Source organism: Ambystoma mexicanum, chromosome 9, assembly GCF_040938575.1.
Source record: "Ambystoma mexicanum isolate Mex_15411 chromosome 9, UKY_AmexF1_1, whole genome shotgun sequence".
Classification (NCBI taxonomy): Eukaryota; Metazoa; Chordata; class Amphibia; order Caudata; family Ambystomatidae; genus Ambystoma; species Ambystoma mexicanum.
Window position 1 is genome coordinate 431,564,319 of NC_090931.1, and position 20,953 is coordinate 431,585,271.

General features: G+C 45.1%; 1 long non-coding RNA gene across 1 annotated transcript in view; it reads left to right on the top strand.

The window, feature by feature from the left end:
- Positions 1 to 3,707: 3,707 nt before the first annotated feature.
- LOC138489654 (uncharacterized) overlaps positions 3,708 to 20,953 on the top strand; it is a 201,463-nt gene continuing 184,217 nt past the window's right edge. Inside the window, exon 1 of the long non-coding RNA XR_011274852.1 lies at positions 3,708 to 3,772. This is a non-coding gene — a long non-coding RNA (uncharacterized lncRNA). The remainder of the gene's footprint in view (positions 3,773 to 20,953) is intronic.

Below are 20,953 nucleotides of genomic sequence, written 5' to 3' on the forward strand. Positions count from 1 at the left end.
CACTTTCATAGATCGAACTTGTCTGGAAACATCGTCAGGTATTGTCAGAGAGAAGGAGGATAAAGGAAGAGGAGAGGAAGAGGCGGCCAAAGGGGGCCTGGGGTAGGAAGAGGGAGAGAGAGAGAGAGAGAGAGAGAGAGGAACAGGAAAATGAGGACAGGATGTCCTGAGTTTTACTGGTGAAATGAGATGCCAAGGACATATAGAGGGACTTGGGGGAACAGGAGAGGTGGAGACTGCAGTAGGATTGACCAGCCCCTTGCAGATATTAAAGATTTCACAGCTGTGTTGTTAGATGGCGCAGAGACGTGGGCTTGGATATGGACCCTCTTCTTGGAGACGACAGAGAGTCTGTATTGCCTTTAGAGCAGGGGGAAAGCCAGTTTATCAGAGAATTCGCCCGAAACCCTGAACTTCATCTAAGCCACCTTGCACTTGCGTTTTAGGGCAGCAAGATCAGAGTCATACCAAGAGTTGCACTTGGAGGTAAGCTATCGACAGATTCTCATGACAGGGACAAGGATGTTCAAGGTGTTGGAGATGGAAAGATGCAGGTTAGAGAGGGATGTGTCAGGGTGGAAGTCAGCTGCACGAGTAGGAAGAGCACTCTTGTGTTTTGCCCCTTTTTTAAAAAAAAACCTCACAAAACCCTGTTGTTTTATTGGAAGTGGAATGGTAAGCTTTAAACAACTAAAGAACAGTACCCCAGCATTCCCTTTGTCCTCCTTTCCTTTCTTGCTCCAGTTACTTTAATCGTGTGTTTTCTCCTTCAGGGTATTTTGGGATCCTGCCTGCCCTAACCTCTTGATGGTCCCTACCCTTAACACTTTCATAGCGAGGCACACTGGGGTGATGTTAAACCCAGGAGAGTGGGTTTTGGAGACCGGCTGTGCTATAAGTGAAGGTTTAAGCTGTATATTGTTTGCCTGCCTACACCTATCTCCCAAAAAGGTGTGTTAAATGATCAAGAAGCTGGATGCACTGCCTCTAAATCCCAACACTGCCTGCCGGCTATCTATTCTTGGATGAATACCAATTCTCCTCAACTCAGCTCAGGGAATTTCTCTATTTGACGTCCCCATTGTGCTTGGGATTCATCCCTATGTCCTCCATCTTGAGGTACTTTCTCCATCCTTGTCCCTAAAATCAGAAACACCAGCATGATGTTCGACAACACTCTCACCTTCACTCCCGTAACCCCCCTTTTGTCATCATTCCGCCACTTCTATATTAATTTCCTGTGCCAGATCCTCACTTTCCTTTCTCACTCTGCTTGTATCTCTGTTGTATCTGCTCTCATTAATCCTGCCTAAATTATGCAATTTCAGTATATCTTGGTCCCCCTGCTTACTCTATCTAAAAACACCACCTGCAGTCCTACTGCAAGAGCCTCCTGTCAGTTTCCCATTTCTGCTTTTCCCACAATTGAGGCAGTGCTTTGTTCCCCCCTCCTACTGGAACTCCTTGCGCTGACCTCAGATCCACTGCTACCTGTCAAGAACTGCGGTTGCAGCGAAGATATGGAATACCTCCGTCCCCAAGTACCAGCCAGAGAGAGGTAGTGTTACTCACTGGCCAGTCATTGAGGCCACAGGTTAACTGGAACAGCAGCGGCGAGACCCAGGGTAGCTAAAGGGAAAAAATGATACGGTTAAGCAATGAACAGGTAATCATCAATTAAAACAAAGGGCCAACCAAAACTCAGTGCACCTACCTAGAAGGGGACTGCAGTAACAGTATGGGCAAGGAGGGATACCAGTCTCCAGGAGGCCCGGAGGTGCTTCCTCGCCCAAATTATGCTGTGGAGTGAACAGAGTTCCAGGAAACTGTGGGAGTCTTAGGGAAGTAAAGCCCAGTAGGTGGTGCCACAAGAAGAGAACTGCGGCCAAGAGCGGGTTCTGGGAGAGACCCGAAGGCACCAGGCTCCAAAAGTAGTACAATTAGAGGGGCAGGCAGTAGAAGTCCAATAAACAGTCCGGATTCGTTAGCTGAGAGGGGCCCAAAAAATTGTAGCCATGGGGAGATCCAAGCGGTTGTCCAGGTAAGCAGATCCGATGGTCAAATGAGGCAGAAAATCCAGCAAGAGTCCCAGAGTACCAAAACAGAAGGACGATCCAAAAAGAGAGTCTGGAGTAACACAGGCCAGGGGACGAGTAGACAAAGCGATCCATGAGCAAAAATGAGGACAAGGTAAAGCGCTGCACAGGCTGCAAAACAATCAGCTGAGAAGCAACGCACTCCATCTCTGAACGGCTTTTATGGCGGTAGCCGTAGGAACGCATCACGTGACTCGGGACGTTGACAGCGAGCGACTACAGACGCCCTCCTAGTGTCCTGTAGTCGCCATGACAACCGCCAAAGAGGAAGCAGCCGGTGACACAGGGGCAGTAACCTCTGCGGCCAGCACCCAAACTCCCCAGCAGGACCCGCGGGGCCGGGAGCCAGAGGGGAACAACCATGAGAGCTGCGTCCAGGAGTTGATTGACGTAGGGTGAGTACCACCCGTGATCTGCATTGCCAAGGCGTAACACTACCCTGGATGTGTTACACCGTAAATGAACAACCTGGTTCTTCTCCTTTGATCTGCAAAGCCTCCCTCTTGTTCTCTGGTCAGTACCAGGAAACCACTTGTGACGTCAGTGTGCCTTTACAAGTATACCTAATATAACATAAAGAAAGGCAAACACCAGTGATCTGTTGGAGAAATGGAGAAACAGAAAGGGATCTTCAGCTCTTCTTCTGTTTAACCGGTCATTCTGAACTCCCAGTAATTTACACAAAAAAAGAAAAATATCTCCACGGAGGTCCCATCCTTGCTATTGTGTCGTGGAGGAGGAGGGGGTGGGGGTTTGGAGGTGGTCTCTGAAACATTTGCTTCAGGTGTGAATGTGAAATAATCTTTTTGCATGATTAAAACACCTTTCAGTGGTACATATATATCCCTTTGACAAAAATCATATTAGTTATACCATATCAACCCTTCAGTTCTTCCACTACTGGCTTCCAGTTTCTCAGTGTGCCCACAACACCTTTGTACAAAGGGCTTTCTCTCACCTCCATTGTTAAACTATACAAGGAGTGGAAAAGCAAGAGTATATCTTATGGAAAGCTGTTATTATCATATGGGCTTCCAGACTCTCCTGGATTTAAAAAGGTTTGCCATGATATGTATTTCTAATGGTAGACCGTTTTAATGGTGTACCATTAGACATAAATAGCATTGGAAACCTTTTGAAATCCAGGAGAGTCTTGGAAGCCCATGTGATAATAACATCTTTTCCATATGAAATACTCTTGCGTTTCCACTGCTTATATTTTTGAACATGTCATAATAACATTGAGTTACATTCATTCATATTCGTTGTCAGAAAGAAAAAGCCATAACTGCAGTCATCTTGCCGTGCTAGAGCAACTTCTCCAAACATCATGTTCCATCAGAAAAAACTAGACCCCCTTGATTCAGTTATACAAGATATGAAGATCTCCAGATCTATGTCATCAGAAAACATGTACTTCTCTCGTATGGGAGTTCCATGTTTCCATTGTTATGGTCCCAGAACTCTTGCACTCCTGTCCCATAAGAAATGTAGGTGTCAGGTTTCCTTACTTGTTTTGTCTTTGTGAATCCTTTGTATGGTGCATATTATTTTGAACATCCCCAAAGATAAAAGGACGGAATAGCTCACCATTTTAATCGCATCTCATTCCAGTCCCATTTCCATCAACACAGAAATTGGACAGCAAATGGAAGAAACTACCATCATTCCGGAAGGTAAACCCCCTGCTATGTGTTTCAGAGGGCATGCATTGTAAAAGTGTATTATCATGACATAGGAATGCTTAAAGTTAAAAGATGTTGCTTTAGATCCCTAGTAAGTTTATCGAGAATAAGAAGTTACATTCCATAAGCATCAGCTCACAAGAACTAATGTGAAAATAGGTTAGCAGTGTTAAGCATGAGGCTCCCAGCCTCACATACTTCTGCCCCAGCTCTGCCTCCGACCTGAGGGCATCACTTCCTACCTCAATCCTATCTCCATGTTAAGTGGTAGATTTGAGTAAATAGTGGTAGAAGAACCTTTTCAGCTCAGAGATTTTTTTTGGAAGCAACCTGGAAGCAGAGATTGCAGTCAGTGGGCCTCATTAGGAGATTGTCTGTCTGGAATCAAGGGTGCCGGTAATCTCACCGGAACCCTTGTTTCCTGTGTCTGCCTGCCATGGCCGATGTGCCCGACAGGTCTGACCCTGCCAGGTACAGCAGCCAGCGTAGGCAAACTCTTTACAGGTGCTAACGGTACCAGTGCACCCGTTTCCTTACTCCCATAGATTCCCATAGGAATCTATGGGAATGGGGACTAACATATTGCCTGCGCCTGAGTTTCCGGGCCGCCGGATTCGTAACGAGTCGGTGGCACTGAGAAGTCAGGCGCCGGTAAATCATTACGGTCCGGCGGCAACCCGCTGGTAGCACCAGCAGGGTGACCGCCGTAACTGTAATGAAGCCCAGTGACTTTTTTAATGGCATTTCTGATGCACGAACCTGCCTACAAGAGGCAATGGAGCACTGCAAAGAGAGTCTGGTGAGGAGACAAACAAAACGTGTGCAATTATAAAGTTATGGGTGTGTATGGAAGAGTAGATTATTTGCAGATTGTTTATGCTCTTGAGTCCGGAGAAAGTGGGTGGGGGGACGCTGGATATTTTCTATTTATTTAGGTCACTTTTAGGTCCAGAGGATACCACGGGTCAATTCTTTGGGGGCTATCTGAAGACATTTTGTAAATATTAAGGTATTCTGTTTTCTCCTGAACGTGATTGGAGTGGGCTTTAGCCTGATTTCCAGGCATATAGTATGCCTCCTTCCGGCGGGGACTCCGTCTCAGAAGAATCTGTTGGGAGTGGAGATGGCACGCTTGTTATCCTTCACTCCCGCTCTCACTGAATTTACAGAGGCTAGCAAACTGCACTACATGCCCAACTGCATTACATGCCCAAACACATACATAGGTAGGAGCGGTTCTAACAAATGCCACCATATGCATGTTCTACACTCTCCCATCACGGGCCCCAACAGAAGAGCCCCTCACTGCGTGCAATTGGAGAAGTAGAGATAATCTTTTTATGTTCCCAAAGCTTAGTGAACATGGCAGCTTGATGCAAACCCAATTGTTATACGCTGTCCCATGGGCACACAGGCCGTCCTGAGTATCGCTGGGGGCACCCATCACCATCTTCAGATGTCGTCGTTGTGGTCTGGCTCGTGGGCACACGGCCAGCCGGATGTTTGCTGGGGGACCCAGCATACACTTACGGTTGCCGTGGTCACACGGCTGACATCAGTTGCTGGGAGCTCATGGACTCGCAACTGGGCTGTGGTCACACAGCTTGACAGTGGCCTGGGGTCTGCCACGGTACACACACTCACCTGGGGCACTGAGATCAATGGTGGCTGCATTACCGTGGTCATACTGAATCAGCCTGCAGGCCCAATAATGAGATACAGAGACTGAAGGGTCAATCATGGAGTCTGCCGCTGTCCTCCCGCACGTGCCAGCTGAGGCTCCTTTTATTGAGAGTCAATCATGACACACATACTTAAAAGAGACATTAGCACACTCCTCCTTTTACATAATAAACAAATCAAATACAACATCAATGGGCATCAAATAAATCAACAGTCACGAACAGCAAAACTCATGCCATCACTAGATTTAGGAGGAGGTGAGCCTGGTTGGATTGCAGATAGGATCCTGGAATACCAGAGGATTCGCCCATCTGCTACGTGCTATACACCTTAGACTGAACAAAGCTGATGTCCTGTGTTTCCAAGAATCTTGAATGAGTGAGACCCCTTTACTGGATGGCTACACAGGTATCTTGAATAGTGCAACCAAGGGCTTGAAAGGAAGACCAAGTTCACGGCTGTTAACCTTGGTAAAATAAACTCCCTTGGAAGAGTAATCAGGATAATTCATCCTAATCCATTAATTTAAATCCTTCTAACAAACCTGGTAGAGAAACCTTCCCCGAAAGAAGGAATAATGGTTCTCTTTTACGTCTATTGGAATCATAACAGCAAGACATCAGACTGCTTTGTTCCAACAATAATAAAATGGATTGATGAGTTAAGAGTTCAACTAATTGATCCCTGGATAGTACTATGTGGCGACTTGAACATAGATTGTCTATCCCCTCTTCTGAAAAGAAATTTCAAGGAAGAGAAGATGACTCAAAATTCAAAAATGTCAAGAGGTCGTCTGTGGATGGAAGAAACAGAAGCTAGAGACATGCACATTTTAAATGGCCATATAGGAGGAGATAAATAGGGCGCAAAAACATGGCATTCAGCTCATTCAAGTGCAACTTTAGACTACTTCTTTGTGAGCTGTAACCCTGAATATCTTCCACTCAGACCAAAGTGACCATAATCCTATGGTTCATACATGCTCGAAACCTAATGGAATGGAGAAAAAGGAGAAAAGGGGTCGCACCTGGAAGCACAAAGTGACACTAGAGCCGGGGTGCAATAGATTGAGAATCAATGCAAAGTCACTTCCTGCCCTGACTAGATCCTTAAATGGTTGGACAGAGAATACGGCAGAAAGTTTGGACCATGAATCCTGCCTGCCCATTTTTAAAGAAGGACCAGGACACCTGGGTAAACCATCATTTAAGAACAAACATGTCTTCGATAAAATAATTGGCGCAAAAAAAGGCTAATTTTTTTGTTTTTTATTGTTTATGGTTTATAAAAAAACCTTTACAAGAAGATTTAAAAAATACATTTCATAATACACAGTATAAGCAACAACCAAAAAAAAAAAACGAAAATACATGATAATAAAATCACATCAATGGAAAAGAATAAGAACAAGATAACCAATTTCAGCAATAACTAAAAAAGAAACCCAAACAATAAAAATATTTATACAGTCACACTAATACATAATGTTTCCTACACAAAACGCTCATTACATCAAGCACTTAGGAAACTAAAATACCTGGTGGGACCATCAAGACAACAGGAGAGAAATTGCTTAAAGCAGAAATATCGAGACTGGGCCAAATCACATAGATCAATCCTTTTTCAGAAAGATGCTGAAAGAATGATGCAGGCGATAACCACTAATAACGCAAAGAACCTGTGGTCACTACTCAACGGCAAGGAAGAAAACAAGGGTGATTTACAACTTAACCCCATACAGGAATCGGTATGTCGGTATGGGTCACCTACTTTGAATCCTCACTCGGTTCTAAGAAGAACTTTGAGAGCCCTGACCAAATGAGAAATTAGGAACCGTGGCCAAGCAGAAATAAGAAGTATCATCTCAAAATCTAGCTCATAAAGAGCACTCGGCCCGGATGGTATGACTAATGCCATGCAGAAAGAAGCTCCTGACCTGTGGCCTGACTTTTGCATGATTCTATTTAAAAAAATACTGCAACAAGGAAGAATGCCTTCCTCATGGAAACGATCAGTTATGGGCCCAATTTTTAAAAAGGGAGATGGACTCAATCCTAAAAACTATTTGCCCATTTCTCTCCTTGACGTCCTGGGTAAAGTTTTTGCTGGAATTTTGCTGAAGCATTTGAAGGAATGGATCACAACTATGGAATCCTATGATACAAGGCAAACGTGTTTTGTCAAAAACACTGATTGTGGCCTGAATCTATTACTCCTTAGCCTTCTGAAGATCAATGCATCAAGGAGAATAGAATGTCTCTACATTACTTGTGTTGATATGGAGACTGCCTTTGACTCATTCGACAGGGGTCTTTTATGGTCAAAAATGTCAGAAAGCGGTTGCCCTGTTGATCTCCTGTCTGCCATTAAAGATCTTTATTCTGGAACATTGTTGCAGATCCTGCTGGACAAAGAAGGGAACTTGACATGGAAAATCTTTACTACCAGAGGTCTTAAACAGGGCTGCCCTTTTGCTGCGATTCTATATAATTTTTTCATAAATGATACGAAATATATATTAGATACAGCTAGATCCTATCCCTCAAGAATCAATGGTTCTTTGGCGGGATGGCTTCTCTATGCAGATGACTTAATGCTGATAGACAGAACACCTATTGGCCTTCAGGAAAAACTGTATGCCCTGCAAGCTTATGTAGAAAAGAACAAATAAAAAATAAATGACGACAAACTGAGATTCTGCTGATACAAAACCCAGGTGGAAGGAAGAGAAAATTCCCAAGTTGGATGCTGGGAAATAATCAAATAACTCCAACGGCCTCCTTAAAATATCTCTGGATCATGATTAGTGCCAATAAGGGTGAAACAGCATGCATCTCAAATTTGATCTTGAAGACGAAGCAACTGACAGCGCAAGGCCTAATTATTGGAAGAAAGTATGGATAATTCTCTCTGTTACTGATCATCAATTTCTTTAACCAAAAGGTGGTCCCAGCATTGTCATATGCAGGAGAGGCTGGCCTTGGTTTGTGCTGGGAAATCTGGGAGAAGTTAGAAAGTAAATATTGGAAACGCATCCTAAGACTGCCTAATGCAGTTCCTATGACGGTAATAAGACATGAGTTGGGTCTCTCATCCTTATATGTAAGAATCATCAGAAAAACCTTAACCGTCTATGGGAAACTAAACTCACTGTGTTGTCCAGCTCAATATAACATAAATAAGATGAGACATGAAAGAATGAACAATTGGGCTTTGAACCAATGGTAGCTTAAATGTGCAGAAATCTTAGTCCAACTAGACTTCTCCGTGAAAACTTTGTGTGAGAATCCTCTCTTGATAAAAAGAGCTCTATGGGCAACTGACTGGTCTGAAACAGAAGCCATTAGATCGGCATCAAAAACCTATACTCTATCAAAAACTCTGAATAGACTGCCAAACATCACCCCAGAATATCTTAGTAAGTCTCCAAATCCTGGGTATCGAGACTTCTTTCTGAGATTTCATCTCAATGAGCCACACTCTATCTCGTTATGGAAACAAAATAACTTATAAAAACTGCCAATTTTGTGATCTACAAGAAGAAACTCTGCAACATTTAATCCTGTTTTGTGCAAAGCTAAGAACTGAAAGAAACTTGCTCCTTTATGAGAAGATGGAAAAGGTGGAACACACAGACGCTGATGCCTGGTGAGAGAGACCTTATGGAGGATCTAGCCCTGCACTAATCAGATGTCTGGTGGCATTCCTTGAGAGGATTTTTCAGAGAGAAATCTAAGGATTCATTGGTGCAGCAGATTGACCATCGATTATATACAGTACCTAATAAAAAATAATCTAACTTGGTTCTTTGTATGTTTCGTTATAGAACTGACTTCTGGACTTGATGTGAAAGAATTTAGATGACGTTAGGTCATCTTAACAAGGTCCTCTTCAAATCTTTGGTCATTGGTGGCCCTTTATATCGTGACAAATAGCATCTCAAGATGAATTACTTGTGTGTTGTACACTTGGATCCTAAAAAGGATCCGTTGATGTATTTTATTTTGAGGGAATATGGATGGTAAGCAAACGTTTTATATGATAAAACTGAATGTTTAATAAATAAAAAAATAAAAAATACTAATTAAAGCAATAACTACATACATTAGAACTCCATCAGTTACAAACATTAAAAAACACGCCAACCACTCTCTACATATTTTGCGGGTGACGGTCAGAGTTGGTGGACTGCTGGTGGTACTGGCAGTTCTAGCACATTATAGGAGCAACTTTGTTCAGCAGTGGAGGATGGAACTCCAACCAAAGGACAATACCATTGTCAGTTACTGGACCCATATTGAGCATGCCAACAATCTGCGGGATCACATCTTCACACACACTTAATTACTGCGACCATTTTAAGCACATCAATGAATTGCGGGCTCACAGCCTCAATGGTACATATTGACTGAGTGCTCCTTGAGCACTTGGGGAGATGCAGGAAACCGGTTTGATGTCACACACATGTGTAATTGCACAGGGCCACAAAGGATCATACCCACCTTGGGATTAGGACCATTACGGGCAAAGCAGGACGACAGCTTTAATCAGACATCATGGTACTCTTTGGTGCTTTATAAGACTTTATAAGACACATTATCCACACTGAAACCTCAACCCTTTATAACATTTGGTCGATCAGTTCACTGATGACGGTAGTGCTTGGGACATGCTGGTAGAACAATAACGACATGTCTTGTAACTGGATCCACTTTCATGCATACTGCACATGTAGGAATACAGCTTCACATTGCAGGATACATCACTGCTCAGTGCATGGGCGTAGGACATGGGTGGTATGGTGGGACACATCCCCCCACAATTTTAAGTGGGGGGATATAATAGCTTTTATCCCCCCAGAATGTGTGTCTCTAGCGCCTTCACCTCAATGACACGTGTGTGTGTTTCATTCCTGCGACAGGGTTGGATTGGCCCGTGGCTGGGCCGAAATCGTCCCTGGGGAGAGGGGTCCGGTTTCTGGCACGCCTGGGTCGGTTTGAAGAAAAAAAAAAAAGTTTATAAAAAACTAAAAGATTTGAAAAATAAACAATTATTTTGCAGATGAACTTAACTGGTCTGCTGTTAAATCTCAGTTACCAGTTTAATGGTATCCACTACAGAATAATTGCTCATTTTACTATAGCCAATATGATAGCTCAGTGGGTTGAGGGCTCGCTGCTGAGACGTGTTTGTGATCTGCAGGTTCGAATCCCAGCAAGGCCATCTCAGCCTTTCATCCTTCTTAGGTCGATAAATGAGTACCAACACAGGTTGGATGATATTGTATGCATATTTGTTTTATAAAAAAGAGTTTAAGCATAAGTGCTATACAATAACATATTATCATTTGGCCTTGGACGTCTGCTTGCATTCATAGTAATTTGACAATATGGATGTATACACACAGATATTAATGATACATATGGTGATCCATTCTTGTATGAAATGTAAATTCTAACCATATTTTTCATAGTGTACTTAAGAACAATGCTATTTGATGCGACTTCCCGTTTTGTCAAGGGGTGTCATTGGGTAAAAGGTTGTGTTTCATCACTCCCCGGGATGTCACTTTGGGGTGGGGTCAAATGACATCATCACTTCTGGTGATGTCATCTGAGGCCAAGGGTCGTGAGGCAAGGGGTGAAACACTTTTTTGAGGCGAGGGATGGGACACTTTTTTTTGGGTGACCAGGCCTATTTCTTGTTCCAGTCCGACCCTGTGCTGCGGTGCCATAAAACACCTCCCTGTTTCAGGACCAGAACTCCCCCGCCCCTCACCCGCAGTGACAGAGCACGCTGGTTGTTCTCTCTGCTGCCCAGTACACAAAGTGCCAGAGCACACACACCTTTTCATCTGGTGTCTTTGTCGCTGTAGTCCTGGGTTAAGGGCTGTGGCGAGGAAGGGAGGGCGCATTGCTGCCTGCCCCAGTTCACAATCGCTCTATCTTCCTTGCTCGCATGCAGTGTCAGAGCACACCATATTTTTACAACTGCATTCAGTCCCCCAACAAAACCCAAATTTCTTTCCACAATGCATGCAGTGCCAGCACACACACCATATAACGTTCTTACCCCCAATGCATGCATTGTTAGATCACCCACACTCCCCAACATAATGCATGCAACGCCTAAAGAAAGCACCACCAGAACACACACACTCTAGCTCCCTTTTACACAGTGACAAAACACAGCCCATCTATTTCACTGCACCCCCACTACATGCACAGTGTGAAGACACACCCTTTCTCTCCCCCATCAAGCGCATGTAATGCCAGAACCCAAACCCCTCCAAATCCTTTCACCCTAATGTGGCAATACCCCATTTCCGGACCTGCCTCCTCCCTTCACCCCTTGGCCACAATGCATGCACTGCCACACAAGGTGACTCACCCACTGCTCCCCGCTGTATTCAGTGCCACAGTAGCACCCATGTGCCCTCCACCGCCCTTCCGCTGCAGTGGTGCTACCCTTGGCCCTCCCCGGGCACTCCCTTGCCTCTGCATGGAGAGCTGCCTGTGCCACTGTCACGGATGCCCCCACTCCCTCGGCCGGTCAATGCCTGGGTGCGCTTTTGTTGCCAGGCTTCTGTGTCAGCATTGCTGTCCCTTTTTGGCCACATCAGTCGCCATGCCAACACTCTGTGTCGCCTCCTGTGAGATATTTTTGGAAGCATTTTGATAACAAATTATTCACCTTGAAAGACGAGCCTAGTCACAAAAGAAAAAATGTTCCCCTTGTGCCGATAATGTAGCGCTTTTGTATAATCCTGGCACTATACAATACTCAGATAGCCCAATATTTGGAGAACCAGCATAAGCTGCCTTGTACAAACAGGGGGCGATACTCAGCCAGGAGAGAGAAGGGGGGAGGGGATAATGGAACTGCAGCACAGCACTGGTAGGTGGAGGGGGGTCGCATAATATTGAAATGTGTGCATTTCTTATGCTGTCGTTGAAAGGCAGAGCTGGGGGATTAGAGGCAGTCGCGTGTCAGGTCAGGTGGGTCGGGTATGTCCATGTATCTTTCAGCGGGCAGTAAAAGAAAAACTGATTTCTAATATTCCAGAAGTATTATAGATGCTGTTACTTCCAAGACTGTTCTAGGGCTGAGGCAGTTACATGTTGGATCTTCCTACATAACCTTCTGTTCTTCTGACTGCCATCAAATGTCTGCCACAGAATTGTGTAATGTATGAATGCATTGGTTTTATAAAGCATAAACCTATGTGGGAAGCAGCCCCTCTACATAAGCAATGCACCCAGGTGGCTATTATTAAACACAGGTCCCTCTTAAAGACCAGTAGAGAATAGGAGGAGTCAATCACATGTCACATGTGCCCAACAGAGCCCTTTATCTTGCTTAGAACAGTAAAATGAGAGACATTGAAATGGGGAAGATTAACATGTGCAGGCTTCCTACAAGGTAGTACTTAAGGCCATTCTCAAATAGTGCCGACTAGAATGGCTTCATTGTGCCCCTGACAAACTGGTCATAATATAATAAAGATTTCCTCAAAATGTGTTTACGCAAATCGCAAAATGTAAGCATCACACCTCTCACATCAACTTGTTTGAGGGATGCCACCGGCACCCTCCTTAGGATCTGCTTCACCTTCACGAAAAGAATGAAGGAGAAGCCAGGCAGCGACCCGTGCTCCATTGACTCTGCGATAGCATGTGTTATCGAGGGAGACAGAGTGAGAAAGACTCTGAGTCCGACTGCGACTCGACCTCCGCCTGAGACCTCCACCGTAAGGTAAATCAAGTTGCGTGGCCCCCCTATCCTAGGTGCAGGGCGACATGGGGAGGATTTGTTAAAGGCTATGTGCCACTGCCAACGTCAGATATACAGTTTCTAAACATGTGCAGCGCGTTGCAAAATTGATGGAAATCCTGGACTTTTAATGTTTTATGATGAAACTTTAAGAGGCCAGGATTCCCTGATCAGTTTGCAATCCACTGTGCGTGTTTAGAAACTGTATATCTGACGTTGGCACACTTTCATGAATTGAAAAACCTGATGCCGGTTTTTCAATTCATGAAAGGGTGTCCCTGCCAAAGAGGAACATCACATTGGAACAGCTCTTTGTTCGTTCCTTACTGTTGGGCAGCCAGGGCTCACATTTAAGCTCCAAACATTGGCCAACACGGGCTTACAAGACCCAACAAACAAAATACGGAGGCCATTCACTGATACAGCAGAGGTGCACAATGGGAGCTGGTATTTGTTAAGATGGATTTCTGAACTCTGACCTGGTGGGCAGAGGTTTAGGAGGCCAACCTAGTTTTCTTGGAACAGGGTAACCTTCTGGATAAGCCAGACCAATCAAGGTAGCTTGGCGGTAGTCAAGACTAGGTCAAGACTAGGTCTCAGGAGGGGTGAGGGTGACTGAAAGACCTCAATGAGCACACAGAGTAAAGGACACTTACAAATCACTCCCAGTCAGTTGCAGATATATTAAAAATACATATACATGTATTTCAGGGCCGTTGAGTTTCAAACACAATCAAATCACAGTAATACTATTTAGACCAACACAATACTATCAAAATACATATGTACAAGACCAATGGGGTCTAAAGGGTTAAAGCATGAAATGGGTCCACAACCTAAAGGGGAAGGAAACAGGCAGTGCAAATAGTCATTAGCCCCTTCTACATCCAACACACTCCTAACTATGAGGCAGTCCGATCCTTAAGAAGAGAGGAGCCTAATGCTCAAAAATACAGGCAATGCAAGCGCACGCGGGAAATATATCAACCCTCTTATTGAGGAGAGAGCAACAATGGATCTACAGGATCCGGAATGTATGGGAGCGAGGGGTCCTCAGGCCCCCTCGTGTCGTACGCTCCTCAGTACAAAGCTTGGACCATGTGCCTCCGGTAGTGGGATTGCCCCTTGTCCTTATGTAAAGTTAACCACGGTTGACTGCTACATAGATGGGACTACTGAGCAGGACACAGGACATCCATCTTTTGTGCCCCCTTTCGACTCCATCTTGGGTAAACAGGCCTCACTGCGATAGTACAGCAATGCTCAGCTCCCCTTCCACCGCAGCAGCCAAGGACAGAGACACACACACAAGGCGTGCAGGCAGCTGGCTGGCCCCCACCCTTGCACTCCCCCTGCGAAGGAAAGCTCTGCGCTTCCAATTCTCATGCTGAAGCCGGAGAAAGTTGCAGCAATCAATACAGTTTTCTTCCTCTGAGATCACTGTTAGCATGAGAACCAGCATGTGAACCAAGATGAACTAAGCACTTTCTGCTGGTTCGTCCCCATAAATGTGCAAGCCACCCACCCCCATTAAGAACAATTTATTGCCCTCCTGACCCTACGCTCCCTGTAAGGTATTTCTTTCAAGTGCCCGCCTGTGCTGCGAAATCCACCCAACACACCCACTACTAACCTTAAGCATTTTACGACAATATATGTTTTTACTTGTACTAATGAGTTTGAAACCTAGGAAAGATGCGAAACACAGCCTGATTCTTTTACATGCACAATAAGGGTCAAGGCCTTCAATTACAAGCCATGAATGACCCAATTGTACTGACAATAATCATTGTGTATAACTTATGTAGAAATGTGAAAAGTAGCATAAAATGTTTTAGATAATTTGTTATTTAATGTGTAACATATTAGCTTAGGTAGTGACCACAGTGACCGGACCCTGACCTGCGTGGAGCACAAGATATTTGACGTCCGTCATCTCGTCAGCCACTCAGCCAACCAGAAGGAAGAGATGCCACCCACACCTACAGCACCATATCGCCTGGCCAATCGTGTCCATTTAGCATTTTTTGTTAAAGTTACTTTAATTGATATAAATACAAGCGTGATGTAATGAGAGGACAGGGTTTTTTTGGGTTATTTCCTAGCTGGAGAAATAAACCATCCTTTGAACTTTTGCAGGCGGGTCTCAGTGCCTCTTTCCCAGACAAGGGATTGTGTCGGCTATTTTATTTTCTCTCACACGTAGTAAGCCGGGAAAAGGCACCTACATTTTTGGTGACCCCCGCGACGTGATTTAGAGAGGTGCCTTGAGATCCAGGGCGCCCCCAACAAAACCATCGCCTCCGCAGTTGACCAGACTGTGCACACCAAGAAGAAAGGGTCAAGGGTTCCCGGTTGACGAATACACGATCGAAAAAGCAGCTCGCCAAGGCAGGCCACGGCTTGGTTGGGGGACGGACCTGAGCGAGGTCCGGCTGTGAGCGGCGACCCTCAGAATACCTGACTGAACACGTGGAGTCCCGGTTGCAAAGACCCCAAAGGAAGGTAAGGGGAAATACAGGAAGAAGGGAATTGGCAACAAAGGGAAGGTAGTTAAGAATAGGGTCTGTGTGAGTGACGGTGAGGCTTTTCTGATCTATCCTTTATATGGCCAATAGGTGTTGTAAAAAGTGAGAAGAAGAGAAGTGGTATACTAGCCCATACGGGGTAGAAGGCGGCGCCGCATAGCATTTGTCCCGACCAAGTGCAGAACAGAGATAAAGAGAAAAATAGTAGGGGTCTCGAGTAGACTCGGAGTAGTTTTTTAGAATATTATTTTTCCGTGGAACAAACGCGCGCAGGCAGTGCATGTGTATGTTGCATGATTATATGTTTGTCGGTCTGCTTTTGTGTATATGTCTTGTTGAATACGCTAAAGTATTTCAGTACAAGTAACTTGTGATTGATATAAGATAAAGCAAAGAAATAAATTGTGAGAGGTGACCAGGTAACACCTCTCAGAAAGCTAATGTGACATATGGTAATTGTGAGCATTGATAAAGAACGTATTATTTCCACATATTGTAACTGACATACCAAGTGAGAGGTGGGAAGAGATCCAAGGGTACCAGAATACACAAGAAAGGAAAAGAAACATTACCATGGGGGGAGTAACACCACTGGCACATATTTGCCAGCACCTTCCACTATATAGCGACAGGATACAGAAGTATCACGATCAGTGGATCACTGAGATAAAAGGAGACGGGGTTACACCAATTTGGCCAGAAGGAGGGTCATTTGACAAAAGAGTGTTGGACCTAGTATCAGCACATTTACTAGCACGATACAAAGGGAAACAGTTACAGAACCGAAGAGAAGTATTAGATTTATGGCGAATGTTCGAAGAAGTTACCGCCACGGCAGAGGTAGGCACAAGCCGAATGACAGAAAAGCAGAAAAAACCTGAAGAAGTAGGCGGGACACCAAAAGGGGAATGCTCAACAACTACAACCGAAAACGAAGTAACAAAAATCTATCCCTTAATGACTAGGCCAGTGGTAGGGTTTAGTGAACCCCTGTATATACCACCCACCGCCACCTCCACCATATGACAAAGGAGGCCTGTATCGCCCCATGAGTGCACCTCCTGTGGACATAGCACGCTTAACAGGGGATTTAGACCGCCAGTTAGCACACGCAAAAATGGAAATAACACGGTTAAGAGCTTTATGTGACAAAGGGCAAATGCTGCCAGGGGGAGGGGAGGTACCCCCGCTGTCACTGGCAGATCTCACACCCCCGATAGGGGCAGCAAGCAATGCAACCCCAGCAGCCTCGGTATCAGGGCAGTCTATAGTATCACAAGGGACGTCATCGCAGCAAAGACAAGAACAAGAGTGGCAGTCAGGACAGTTCCTGTTCCAATTGAATAACAAACCAGTGAGAATTATACGCCCAGATACACCAGAGAGTCAACAAAGTGGAGATCAGGGTGAAAGACAAGGAAGTGAACCCAAGGAAAACTGGGAGGATAATAACGAGCTAGAGTCAGAAGTAGAAGAGATATGGGATGATTTAGATGAATACAAAGAGGCAGCTGCCGCAGAGGATTCCCCACTGCCAAACTGCCGTTACCTAGACACACTATCACCACCATTATGGCAAGGTAGATTAAGACAATGAACAGGGAGGACAGGGAACATACTGGTAAGTAAAACGAAAAAAGGGAGAACGAGCAAAACGGGAAAGAAACAGAAACTACAAATGCCACTGATACATAAAGGAGCAGGTAGGCCAAACTATATTCCGTGGGCCCAAATGGACAAAACCAACCTATTAAAACTCCTCCCCCCGCTGACTGGAGGGGCAGGTAAGTGGATACATGTATTTGAGAAGAACACGGCAGGTGTGCCGTTGGCTATAGGTGATGTAAAAAGCTTATTTGTATCAGCAATCGGGGACCAAGCAGACACAATCTGGGAAAGGGCAGGGTTCCCGGGAGTAACAATGAGCTGTGATCGACACGATGGATCACCATTCAACAATGTTCGAGCACAAGTGTGGGATGCATTGCGGCGTGCATTTCCAGACGTTCCAGATTTACATGCAGTGATGCAGTGCACGATGGAGGAGAACGAAGATACTGCGCAATTCATTTCGCAAGTGCAAGACTTATGGAGAAGCGAAACTGGTACGGCATGGAATCAATCAACAGCTTTATTCTATTTTATCATTAAAAAGGGGTTGCCGAAAGAGGTGCAGAAGGCCTTGGACAAAATAGCTGGGATTGAAGCCTGAAATTCAGAGCATAATTGTACATCACTGGAGGAGGATCAAAGAGAAGGAAAAGGAGGTCACGCAAAAGAGGCTGGCCGACGAAGCAAAATTAGTACAGACGAAATTAGTGAAGGTTGCCGCCATTACTGCCAGTGTAACAGCAGACAGAGGAAACGAAGGAGAGGAAAACGCAGGAGGAAGGCCCGTTGGGATAGCAGCGCAGTGGGTTGGAGAGGTCCAAGGACAGTGGAACAAAGAGGAACAGCCATGCCAAGGATCACAGTGGCAGAACAGGCAGGCCCAAGGAAGAGGTGGGTACCGCGGGCAGAGGGGAGGATACGGAGGAATGAGAAACAGAGGGTATGGTGGGCAAGGACCAAGAGGAGGACAACAGGGGTCGTGTTGGAATTGTGGAAGATGGGGACATTATTCACGAGATTGTAGAATGCGACCATTAGGGTATTTTCAGCAACAGCAACAGCAGCCATGACCAATGAACAGGGGTGGGGCTGCCCACACCCAGGTAGCGCTTGTGGAGCTCCAATGGGGAGGGGGGGACAACAAGATCATTACTGCTATAACCCCCAAATACAACAAAGACAGCCAGCCCCACAACAGCAGCAACAGCAGCAGCCACAACAGCAAAACGCACTACAGCCCATGGCAAGACAAAACCCAGTAGGTAACATAAATAATAACCCTTTTGCAGCGGCCGCAAACGGTGCCGCTGCACCATTCTGCGGCGTAACAGTCGTAGGTGACAAAGTTTTTTCAGTGCCAGGTCAGCAAAGATACCAAGACAAGGACAGCCCACAGGGAGCACTTGCGTGTCCAGTCCTATCCATCACACAAAGTGCAAATGAGGAACCACTAGTGGCGGCAGAGATAGGAAACAAGCAGTTTATCTTTATGGTAGACTCTGGAGCAGAAAAATCATGCCTCACAGAAGGGCGGTTCCAGCTCTCGGGAAGAAATTTGGAGACACAGGAGTTCTCTGGGGCTATTTTAAAAGTTCCTTATACAAAAGATCTTGATGTAACAGTAGGGTGAAAAACAGTGCGCGCACCCTTATTGTATTACGAAGACGCGCCAATCAATTTGATGGGACGAGACTCAGTAAGTTAAACATGACCATAGCCTTTACTGAAAGAGGAATAGTGTGCTCGACGCCAGGGGTATGCCCCGTACGAGCACTCCTGATAATAAGCACGATTGCAAAGGAAATTGCAGTAAGAGGGATCCCCATTGACTTGGACATGTTCGTCTATGGAATACAGGTATTAGCCCGAGTAGTGCCTGAAATAACACAAAAAGAGTGGAGAATACCATCAGACTTCATATTCCGCCCAATCACACCAACAGTTTAGTGCCAGGCACAATTATATCTATAGACATTGAGGCAGTTCAAGTTTCCAACAAACGCATTGTGGTCATAGGCCTGGACGCGCAGGGACGCGAGTGGAGAAGTGTGCTATGCATAGAGCCAAACATAATGCTAAAAGATATAACTGATGAAGAATTGTTTCCCGATTACGAGGGGGATGGAGAAATAATAATGGAAATAAGCATACCATGTGACATTATGATCCAATACAGAGAAATGCACAACCCACTCATGGCTAACATAAAGGCCCCACTGACAATATTTGAGGAAGACATGACCAGCGTAGCACCTGAAATTTGGACTACAGGGCCACACGATGTGGGATTGTTGCATGAGGTGACTCCCATAAAGATAAAACTGAAACCAGGTGCCCTCCCACCCAGAGTGAAACAATACCCAATATCCAAAGAAGCAGAGGAAGGTATTAGAGAAACAGTGAATGCACTCCTAAGCCAAGGTATCTTAGTGCCATCAACTTCCCCATGCAACACAGCGATTTTTCCGATTAAAAAAGCGAAAGGAGGGGCGTGGAGAATGGTCCAGGACCTCCGGCCACTCAATGACGTCACCCAAAAAGAGTTCCCATCAGTGCCTAACCCGGCATCAATATTGTGCAGTATACCAAAAGAGGCAACTTGCTTCACTATCATTGATCTGAAAAATGCCTTTTTCTCTGTGCCACTTGCACCAGAATCGCAGTACCTCACAGCTTTTACATTAGGAAACAGCAGATATGAACACCGCAGACTCCCACAGGGGTATTGCGAGAGCCCAATCATTTTTAACAGAGTACTGCGAGAAGACATCGGCAACATAGATGTAGGGAGCACCATTATACAGTATGTAGACGATATACTTGTCTGCAGCAAAACAGAAGAAGAGTGTAGAGAAGACTCAATAACACTGCTTAACGTATTGGCTGCCAAGGGATACAAGGTGGACAAAGGAAAGATACAATACTGCCTTGCAGACGTTGTATATCTCGGTCAGCAAATATCTAAAGATGGAAAAAGAATACTACCAGACAGAGCTGCTGCCATTCGACACATTATCATACCAAAAACAGTGAAGGACATGCAGAAATTTCTTGGCATATGTAACTATTGCCAAGCGTGGATCCTCGATTACGCAGCATACACACGGCCAATGCTACAAGCACTGAAAGAAGCACAAAAGAACAGAGCCTCAATAAAATGGACACAGGAGACAATTGCCCAATTCTCTCGATTAAAAGACCTTATTTCAGACGCCCCAGTCCTTGCAAATCCAGATTATGAAAGGGAATTTTTCCTGTTTTCACACAGCAATGGAACATTAATTACAGCTGTATTGAAACAAAAGACATCGCTAGGCCACAAACCATTAGCGTATTACAGTGGAATATTAGACCCAGTAATGCAGGGACATTTTGCTTGCGAACAGGCCCTCGCTGCAGCGGCCTTCGCCATTGAGAAAAGTGCCACGATCGTAATGGGATGTTCAGTGACGCTATATGCGGAACACTCATTATTTGCTATCTTGGAAAGATCAAAATCTACTCTCACAACACAGAGAGCCTCTGCTTATGAAATAATAATATCAAGTCCAAATGTACATGTGGTCAGATGCAAGAC